Source organism: Giraffa tippelskirchi, chromosome 3, assembly GCF_054371585.1.
Source record: "Giraffa tippelskirchi isolate mGirTip1 chromosome 3, T2T-mGirTip1v1.2.pri, whole genome shotgun sequence".
Taxonomy (NCBI): Eukaryota; Metazoa; Chordata; class Mammalia; order Artiodactyla; family Giraffidae; genus Giraffa; species Giraffa tippelskirchi.
Window position 1 is genome coordinate 19,491,632 of NC_137277.1, and position 11,116 is coordinate 19,502,747.

At 46.1% G+C, this 11,116-nt stretch overlaps 1 non-coding gene across 1 annotated transcript; it reads right to left on the bottom strand.

The window, feature by feature from the left end:
• Positions 1–1,718: 1,718 nt before the first annotated feature.
• LOC145544069 (U2 spliceosomal RNA) lies at positions 1,719–1,908 on the bottom strand. The gene has a single exon (XR_014081292.1). It is a non-coding gene; the product is annotated as a U2 spliceosomal RNA (small nuclear RNA).
• Positions 1,909–11,116: the final 9,208 nt, after the last annotated feature.

Consider the following 11,116-nt stretch of genomic DNA (forward strand, 5'->3'; position numbering starts at 1 on the left):
TCAGTCTTGGAGGCCTGCTATACAATTTGTGACTCATGGTCTCTGTCCCATGGTAGCCATCTATCTCTACAAATGCCTAGTAGTTTGCCAGAAGCTGCTTTTGGGAACACGGACAAGCCTCTGTTGCTGTGGGTGCCATGTCCTGGCTCTAGGGCCCTGAGGACCTGCATTGCGATCCTCACTTTAGCTTACCACCAAGCCCCTCACCTGCCTGTCTCTAAGATAATAGGGTCTGCCACGTCCGCCGAACCGAGTAGCAGGCTTGCCTCACCTCACTTGCTAGCTGTGCACCCCTTTCTGGCCCAGGCCCAGCTCCAAGCTGAACATCTTTTGGGTCACCTGGCTTATGAGCCCAGGCAGGATTTTTTTGTGTAGAATGTGTTTGAAGTTTCCAGAACTCTGAGAGGCCCAACTAGGCCCTGTGCTTTCTTCTCTGTGGTCACTGTTGAAAGAGGAAACAATTTACCTCTCCTTTGAGAAAGGCTGGGCTGGATGAAGCACAAGCTGGAATCAAGATTGCCAGGAGAAATATCAATAACCTCAGATGTGCAGATAACACCACTCCTATGGCAGAAAGTGAAGAACTAAAGAGCCTCTTGATGAAAGTGTGAGAGGAGAGTGACAAAGTTGGCTTAAAGCTCAACATTCAGAAAACAAAGATCATGGCATCTGGTCCCATCACTTCATGGCAAATAGATGGGGAAACAGTGGAAACAGTGGCTGACTTTATTTTTAGGGGTTCCAAAATCACCGCAGATGGTGATTGCAGCCATGAAATTAAAAGGCGCTTACTCCCTGGAAGGAAAGTTTTGACCAACCTAGAAAGCGTATTAAAAAGCAGAGACATTACTTTGCCATCAAAGGTCCATCTAGTCAAGGCTATGGTTTTTTCCAGTGGTCACGTATGGATGCGAGAGTTGGACTATAAAGTTGAGCACCAAAGCATTGATGCTTTTGAACTGTGGTGTTGGAGAAGACTCTTGAGAGTCCTTTGGACTGCAAGGAGATCAAACCAGTCCATCCTAAAGGAAATCGGTCCTGAATATTCATTGGAAAGACTGATGCTGAAGCTGAAACTCCAATATTTGGCCATGTGATGCGAAGAACTGACTCATTGAAAAAGAGCCTGATGCTGGGAACAATTGAAGTCAGGAGGAGAAGGGGACGGCAGAGGATAAGATGGTTGGATGGCATCACTGACTCGATGGACATGAGTTTGAGTAAACTCTGGGAGTCGGTGATGGACAGGGAGACTTGGCATTCTGCGGTTCATGGGGTCGCAAAGAGTCGACACGACTGAGCGACTAAACTGAACTGAACTAGAAGAGAGTGTTGCAGCTGGCGCTCCACAATAGGAACCAGTAAACATCTCAGCCTTGTTTCACTGTACTGTCACTTCTCTTCTAAGTTTAATTTCTCGTGTGCCAGCACCTTCCCACTTTTTTTCTCCCGAAGAGTTCATATCATAGAAAACATGGCAAATACATAGGGAAACAGTGGCTGACTATTTTTTCGGGTTCCAAAATCACCACAGAGAGTATGCCAGCATCAATATGATCATATGTTACATTACAACTTACACAATAAAAAATTACAAAAGCTTTGTGGAGTAAAAACCTAAAATAAAAAAAAGTGTTAATACACAAAAACATAATGTTGACAGTATATATACAGAAAAACGCCCTGCTTAAACCTACTTAAGAGATTTTCCCCCCAAGAGAGAGTGCACCGTTTCTCAAAGTACTGCAATACCAGGCCAATGCGTGGAGTCGACAGAGCAAGCCCCTATTCCAACTCTCTGCTTCAAAAACCCATTTAATACATTGTTCTCGGGTAGAGAACGTATACAGATATTAAACTGATAAGAATAAATACTACACTTGATTTTAGCCAAAAAGCCATACAAAGCCCCCCCTTGCTGTCACCGTCCTGCTGGCCTGCATGTGCACTCAGTGTGACCCGGGTCCCCGCTCACTCCAGGTCTCCCTTCCTTTGCTTCGTGTACACTACTGTGAATGGTATTGTACTGGACTCTCGTGCCGATTTTTTATTCTCTACATTGTAGGAGAGAATTTATATACCTACTGTAACTTTGTCATTCCCTAGCGGAGGCGCCATTTCTAATTTGCATGCCCCGCCCTTTCCGCGAGGGTGGGTGTAGCCTTGCGGGTCGACAGCCAGCGTCTCCGCATGGTTTCTGCGCGCATGAGCGGAAGCTCGGCTGGGGCGGGGCTCTTCCTTGGCAGGGGCTCTTGCTGAAAGGCAGGATTTGGAGACGTTGGGGTTGGGCGAACCAAAGAAGGGGTCTGTGAAACTGACCGGCCGACTGGTCCGAGTACGAAAAAAGTCATCTGGTCTTCACTGTGAAAACAACAGGGTCCCACGGATTGGCTCTGTCCAGCCACAGCCCACTCGGACGGAGGCTGGGAGTCTGGGAGTGTCTGTCTACTGTCGCCTGCCAGGGGCTATCGAGAGAACTTGAGACCCGAGATGTGGCTCTTCGAGTACTGCTGCCCTGTTGTCAGAACCCCTGCCCTGCCCTGGCTGCAGGCCCATAGGGCAAACCCCTTAACCTCCAGAGCTCTAATTCCCCAGCTGAGAGGTGGAAACCTTAAAGCCTATCTTGTGGGGTTGTTGTTGTTCAGTCCCTCAGTCGTGTCCAACTCTTTGCGACCCCATGGATTGCAGCACGGCAGGCTTCCCTGGCCTTCACCATCTCCCAGAGCTTGCCCAGATGCATGTCCATTGAGTTGGTGATGCCATCCAACCATCTCATCCTTTGTCGTCACCTTCTTCTGCCTTCAATCTTTCCCAGCATCGGGGTCTTTTCTAATGAGTTGGCTCCTTACATCAGGTGGCCAAAGTATTGGAGCTTCAGCTTCAGCATCAGTCCATCCAATGAATATTCAGGATTGATTTCCTTTAGTACTGATTGGTTTGATCTCTTTGCAGTCCAAGGGACTCCCAAGAGTCTTCTCCAACACCACAGGACAAAAGCAGCAATTCTTTGGCGCTCAGCTATCTTCATGGTCCAACTTGCACATCCATACACGACTACTGGAAAACGCATAATTTTGGTTAGACGGACCTTTGTTGGCAAAGTAATGTCTCTGCTTTTTAATACGCTGTCTAGGTTTGTCATAGCGTTTCTTCCAAGGAGCAAGTGTCTTTTAATTTTACGGCTGCAGTCACCATCTGCAGTGATTTTGGAGCCCAACAAAAATCTGTCACTGTTTCTATTGTTTCTCCATCTATTTGCCATGAAGTGATGGGACCGGATGCTACTGATCTTAGTTTTTTGAATGCTGAGTTTTAAGCCAGTTTTTTCACTCTCCCTTTTCACCTTCATCAAGAGGCTCTTTAGTTCCTCTTCACTTTCTGCCATCAGAGTAGTGTCACCTGTTTATCTTAAGTTATTGATGTTTCTCCTGGCAATCTTGAATCCAATTTGAGGGCATACAAAGGGAGCTAAGGAAGTGACCTTGGTTTAGTCATCTAGAATGTGGGTCCTGGTGTCCAACCAATGAGGTTCCAATGAAGGTGGCATAGCTGTGACACTGGAACAACTGAGCAATTGTATCTCAGAGAGACAACGCAATAAGAAACATTGTTTGGGCCAAGGTTTGCACTAAGTGTTTTCCTTATATCAGACTTTCAAAGTTTACCTACAGATGGATTGGTTGAGACAGAGAAGCTAAGCAGCTCTGCCTAAGACCACACAGGGGAAGAGGACAAATCCATCTGAAGCCAAGAGTATGGGACCTAGAAAAGGGCAAAGAAAGAGCCATGCTTGTGTGTCCAGCCCAGTATAAGAGTAAGTGTTGCTGAGCCTGACACACAGGTCTTCTGTAGAAAGATAAGAACAAGCTGTCTGGTACAGCAGTTAAGAGCAGAGACTTGGAACACCTGACCTCTAATCCCTGTTTACCTGTTAATAATCACATGGCCTAGTCGTGACTTGACCTCCTCATTTAACCCTCTGTCTTCAATATATTATCTGTAAATTGGAGATAATGAGATGAGAAATTCCTAGACATAATCTTAGGAATTATGAGACATGCCTGGCATATAGTTAACATGTAAGAACAAGCATTAGGGAAAATACCTCAGGCAAGTCACTTCTCTGTAGCTTAGCCTCTTTATCTAGAAAATGAGAATATTAACGTGTAATCCTGTGCTTAATCTTCCCTCACTCACCCAGGGCCCCTAATCTCCCTTACCTGGTTTTATTTTACTCCATAGCATGTATCACCTGACATTTTATACATTTATATGTTGCTTTTAGCCTAATAGTATGTAAGCTGCAGAACAGAGACCTTTGTCTGTTTTATCCACATTTATATCCTCAATCTTTAGAATAAGGTCTGGCATATACTAGGCATTTAGTATATTTTGCCTAAATAAATAAATGCATAAATATTAAATAATGCAATTTGTACAAAGAGAAAGAGATCAGTGAACCTCCCGGCTTGTAGTAATTATTATGATACTGTGTTTCACTACATTTCTGCTTGCTTCCATGTTTATCAGGCCATCTTGTGTTCACTACTTAAGTTTCCTGTGTATTTTGATCTTGGGAATGGGGTGCCTTGGGTTGAAGACATGCATGGTCTGTGATTGTGAAGGAGTATCTCCCTTTGTAAATGTTCGGTTCATGCACCACCTTCTTGTGAGTTTGGTTAATGTGAGTCAGTGCCCCTCAGCCAGATCACATCCATGTGTACAGAACAAAGTGCCTATAAAAATTCAGGCAATATCAGGGGTGTACCTGACTGGCGAACCGTTGTCCAAGTATCCTCCAGTCTCACTATGGACCCAGTTATCACTGATGCCAGGGAGCTGAAAATGATAAATGAGAACAGAGACTGGAAGAGCACAGACAGACTTCTCAGCCAGCGCCTGTTTCCCACAGCCTTGCCCAACCATGTTATCAAACTTTTGCATACTATCCAATGTTATCTCTTACTGTGAGCAAGGTTGTACAATTTTTCATTTGTTTGAGATTCATTATTATTTTCTGTGAACTGAGTGTTCATATCCTTTGCCCATTATCCTTTGAATTGTTGATATTTTTGCATTTCCATCTCTAACCTACTTCACATGTGTCCTACTACTTGAATTCAGATATAGATCTGACTTTATTTTTTCTGGATGGCTACTCAGTTGTCCCACCATCATGTATAAAATAGCCCATCTCCTCATCAGTTTCAAATGCCATCTTTTTTTTTCTTTTGGCCATGCCCCATAGCATGAGGGATCTTAGTTCCCTGATCAGGGACTGAATCCATGCCCCCTGAATTGGAAGCTCAGAATCTTAACCAGTGGACTGCCCCAGAAATCCCTCAGATGCCACCTTTATCATATTAAAAAGTCTATATGTGATACTTCCCTGGCAGTCCAGTGGTTTAGACTCTGCCTTCCAATGCAGGGGACAGGGGTTCAGTTCCTGGTCAGAGAACTAAGAGCCCATATGTTATGGGGCAATTAAGCCTCTGCACCACAACGAAGAGTCAGAGCAGCAAAAAAAAAAAAAAGTCTGTATGTGTCTATTTCTGCACTTCTCTTTTTAAAAAAAATTTTTTTGTGATATCCTGTTTTTTAGATTCTTGATTGAACTGAGTCTTTGGTATCACACCTACTCTGTGCGTGCCACTGTGTGGGTCCTGGGATCACACAGGTGGGCATGACCTTTCCTGTGTGGTCAGCAAGGGGCACCTGCCCGGGCTCTGCCATTCCTCCTCTGCCTGCCACTCAACCACGTCCACTGCTCTTTGCTACTATGGAAGCCTGTGACAATCAGATAAGGTCTGCCCACGCCAAGGCTGCCAACTCGGAGTGCTTCTGAGTGTTCCATTCTTGGGCATCAGAGGTCTGCCTGACCCCTGCCAGCTGGGGAGGACACCTCTTCAAGTCCAGGCTCACTGTGTCTGATTTTCCTGGCCCTGCAGCAGCCCTACCTTCACCTCAATTTTGACCCTGTCCTTTTGGATGGCTCCCTCAGGTTCTTTTCATCACTTGTCAGCTTCCACAACTAGTTGAAGAGACCTGGAGGGAAATACCATCATGTTTTCTCCTGATCTTCTCTCCCTACTCTCTGACCCCATCCTCTTGCCTTCAGTTCTCTCTCCCTCCTTCTCCTTTTTCCTAGTCACAGAACAAAAAGCTTTCACTTTTACGACTCGCAACAGAACTGGATCCATTTGTCTGTCTTTGCAGTGGGAAAAGGAGATGGCTTTTCCCGGCAACATGATCAGGGGTGTGCATGGGCCAGCAGAATGTCTGCTCCTCACCCCTCACCCTGAATGTACTGGGGATCCTGGTACACAATAAGTGTTTGTGTACTAGAGAGCCAGTGTCCTGTCCAACTAGACTGGATCCATAAAACTTGTTGGGCTCAATCAAGAGCTGGGCTTTTCAAAACTTGCCTGGCATTATTGAGCCTCAGTGAGTGCCTCCAAATACCCACATTTTCTTTTTGGTCTTTCAGCAGCCCTAAACAGAAGGTGTCACACTCAATAATGATGCCTAATTTCCTCCATTCCAAGATGCACATCCATGTTTTTTTTAAAGAATAGTTTCATTTATTATTTTTGGCTGTGCTGGATATTCGCTGATGCTCAAGCTTTCTTTAGTTGCAGAAAACCGGGCTACTCTCTAGCTGTGGTGTGTGAGCTTCTCATTGCGGTGATTTTCGTTGTTGCGGTGCATGGGCGCTAGGCGCGAGGGATTCAATAATCACGGCTCCTGGGCTCCAGAGAGCAAGCTCAGTAGTTGTGGCACATGGGCTGAGTTGCTCCACGGCATGTGGGATCTATCCGAATCAAGGATTGAACCCATGTCTCCTGCATTGGCATGTGGATTCTTTACCACAGAGCCACCAGAGAAGCCCTATTTTTCACATATTTATATCTCAGAAACCAGGATGCACCTTACATTTGATGTCAGGAGAAAGCACTGCCAGTGTTTACATGGCAGCATGTCTAGAGAAAACAAGGGCACCTCTCATGAATGATGACATCTTAAATTCGTGAAATACTATAATAAAAAAAAAGCCTCTGTTTATTGTGTCACATGGATTATTTCCTTTAGTCATCACAACCCCTCTAGGATAGAGAGATTATTACCCCTACCCTGCAGGAGAGGAAACTGATCAGAGTTCTGAAAGCGAAAGTCACTCAGTTGTGTCCAACTCTTTGTGACCCCCATGGACTACACAGTCCATGGAATTCTCCAGGCCAGAAGACTGGAGTGGGTAGCCTTTCCCTTCTCCAGGGGATCTTCCCAACCCAGGAATCGAACTGGGGTCTCCTGCATTGCAGCCAGATTCTTTACCAACTGAGCTATCAGGGAAACCCTGATTCTAGGAAGCCCTGATCAGAGCAGTAGAGCAGCTAGATCACGTTCCCACACCTAATAACTAATGCAGCTGCTATTTCACAAGATTCACCTGGTCCACACATCTAACTATACTTTGTTCCCTCCACAACAAAAGACTATGGGTCTTGTATACTAACAAGCTTTATTAAAAGATGCAAATGTCCAAGGGACTACAATCAGGTAGCAGCACGAGAAAGCTCCCCAAGGGCTGATATGAGTTAAAATCCAGATTGGAAGGGGTGAAGTGGGACATGGAGTAGAATCTAGAGCTGGAAGGAGCTCTGAGGTCAGAGATGGGGTTGGGAGAGGCAGGGTATACAGGAGAAGCAGGAGAGAGGCTCCGAAAGAGAGATGAGAAGGGAGGGGGCACAGTCTTGGCAGATTTACCCTGCAAATCCTTCCTCTGGCAGGACAGGCTCAGAGGGTTGAAAACAGTTCCCCAAATTCAGCCCAACCCACCTCCCCCACCCTGAGTATCTCTGCATCTGAACCCTATTCTTTCTAGGGTACACGTGTGTCCAACCCTTTGTGACCCCATGGACTGTAGCCCACTAGGCCCCTCTGTCCATGGAATTTCCCAGGCAAGAATACTGGAGTGAGTTGCCATGCTGTCCTCCAGGGGATCTTCCCAACCAAGGGATGGAGCCTGCATCTCCTGCATTAGCAGGTGGATTCTATACCACTGAGCCACCTGGGAAGCCCTCTTTCTAGGGTAGGAAGAGAGGAAGAGGGAAACTGAGAAACAAAGGGATACAAACAGAAACCCACTACCTCTTTTGCCCATTTAATTATTGAGACAGTCAAGTGCCTTTCTCTTCCTCTTATAATAGTTATTTTCCACCTAAATGTCCATAGAAATAGTTTATAGGAAGATATACGTGTTGTGAAAATACATGTCCAGTGACAAAAGCCTCAGCTTCACATTTTGTGTCTGGAAAACTTAGCTTATCTATTGTTGCATATAACACCCTTGGGTGCTAGCAGGAGAAGGGAGTAGCACCTCTTTTAAAAAGGAAGAAAAAGGGACTTTTCTGGTGGTCCTTAGCTTATCTATTGTTGCATATAACACCTTTGGGTGCTAGCAGGAGAAGGGAGTAGCACCTCTTTTAAAAAGGAAGAAAAAGGGACTTTTCTGGTGGTCCAGTGGTTAAGAATTCTCCTTCCAATACAGGGGATGTGGGTGAGTTCAAACCCTAATTGGGGAACTAAGATCCCATAGGACTTCCCAAGTGGTGCTAGTGGTGAAGAACCCACCTGGCAATGCAAGAGACATAAGAGACTTGGGTTTGATCCCTGGGTTGGGAAGATCCCGTGGAGGAGGAAATGGCAACCCTCTCCAGCATTCAGGCTTCCCTGGTGGCTCAGACGGTTAAGAATCCACCTGAGATGTGGGAGACCTGGGTTTGATTCCTGGGATGGGAATATCCCCTGAAGCAGGGCAAGGCAACCCACTCCAGTATTCTTGCCTGGAGGATCCCCGTGGACAGAGCAGCCCGGGGAAACTACATGCTATAACTGCTGAGCCCTCCATGCTCTGGAGCCCTTGTGCCCCAACAAAGATCCGGTGTACTGCAACTAAGACCCAATGTAGGGCTTCTTTGGTCACTCAGAGGTAAAGAATCCACCTGTGAATGCAGGAGACATGGGTTGGATTCCTGATCCAGGAAGATCCCACATGCCTTGAAGCAACTGAGCTCGTGGGCCACAACTACTGAGCCTGTGCTCTAGAGCCCAGGAGCTGCAACTACTGAGCCCACGCACAGCAACTACTGAAGCCCAAGTGCCCTGGAGTCCTTGCTCGGCTACAAGAGAAGCCACTGCAATGAGAAGCCGGAGCAGCAACAAAGACCCGGCACAGCCAAAATTAAAAACATAAAATAAAAAAAGATCCAACAAGGCCAAATAAATAAATATTACCAAAACTTTAAATAGGAAAAGAGAGATATAGCAAGGTTCACAGACCCACCGGCTCCTCAACAGAACTGGGGCAACCCTATCAGCCAGCCATAGCCAGGTCCCCCCTGTGATGGCAGGCACTTCCCGCACATCCCATGGTGTCTTCCAATGACCTTCAGAGGAGAGGATTAGAGATGTTGAGTGACCTGCCTAAGTTCTCCTAGCTAATAGGTGACCAGCCAGGATTCAACCAAAGTCAGTCTGATTCCAGAACCCTAAGTGACTTCAGTACACCAGCTGCCTGAATTGACAGACTCTCTACGAACCTGTTCTCTGGTTCAAGGCTGTATCCTGCACCCTCCCTCCACCAGTGCAGTGTTACAGGGTGAGGCTGGGTTCGAAGCCCCTTTTTCACCCATGTCCCTGCCTTGTTTCCAGCTGCAATCAGCCTCTGCTGTTTCTAGAAAAATTTATATCGGTGGGGAAAGGCCAATAATCTACCTGATGAAATGACCCCCTGTTCTAGCCTCTCCACCTACTGGAGACACAAGGAGTTTCAAATGAATTTCCCCAGAGTGTGTCACTAATACGTGGGGTGATTTGAGCTCAAGGCAATGGAGGCCCCGAAGACCCAGGAAGAGCTTTTTTTTTTGTTATCTCTCACTCAATTGCCTAAAAGAATTTAGACAGGGGGCTTGTCTCAGAGAGAGTTATTATCAGAGAGAATTTTTATCTGAGAGACTCATCTGCACTGCAGGGCAAACATCTCATTACCAAACACATGATCTCTTTTTGTCCTGTGATTTACCCTCCTCTGTTTTTTTTTTTTAATTTGGTTGCACCGGGTCTTAGCTGTGGCACACAGGCACGTGAACTCAAGTTGTGGCATTCGAATGCCTAAGCTGCAGCATGCGGGATCTAGTTCCCTGACCAGGGATTGAACCTGGCCCCCCTGCATTGGGAGCACGGTGTCTTAACCACTGGACCACCAGAGAAGTACCCCTTCCTCAGTTTTGAAGCCCTAAGCTCTTATCCCATTCCTTAGCTCAGAATGGCATATAAGCCTCAACTGTCCTTGGGTCTCATATTCTTTTTAAGAAATATTTATTTTATTTTTGGCTGAATCAGCTCTTACCTGCTAAGCTCGGGCTTCTCTCTAGTTGATGTACCTGGGCTTAGTTGCCCTGGGGCATGTGAAATCTCAGTTCCCCCTACCAGGAATGAAACCTGAATTGCCTGCATTGGAAGGTAGATTCTTCACCACTGGACTACAAGGGGAAGTCCCAGGCCCTTATATTCTTATGGGATCCCTGAATATATGTAATTACACTTGTTTTGCTCCTGTTCATCTGTCTTAGGGGTTTCCAACGGGGCTTACTGGTAAAGAATCTGCCTGCCAATGGAGGAGATGCTGGAGACATGGGTTCGATCCCTGGATTGGGAAGACCCCCTGGAGGAGGAAATGGCAACCCACTCCAGTATTCTTACCTGGGAAATTCCATGGACAAAGGAGTCTGGGCAGGCTGCAGTCCATGGAACTGCAAAGAGTTGGACACAACTGAGGGCCTGAGCGTCCATGCATGCAATCTGTCTTGTGTCCATTTGAGTATTAGACCAGCCAAAGAAACTAGAAGCCCAGAGGATGAATTTTTCCTCCTCAACAGGATGCAAATTAGGTAGGATAATAAATAATCCTAACCTGTAGCTCAGCAGTTTTATACTTCATTTCATATATTTCTCATCTATTAATCCATTTGATCCTGTGTGAACCCTGTGAGGATGGTAACAAGTACTACCTTTCTGGTTATCCAGGTGAGGAAATGGAGTCTCAGAGAGGTAAGAC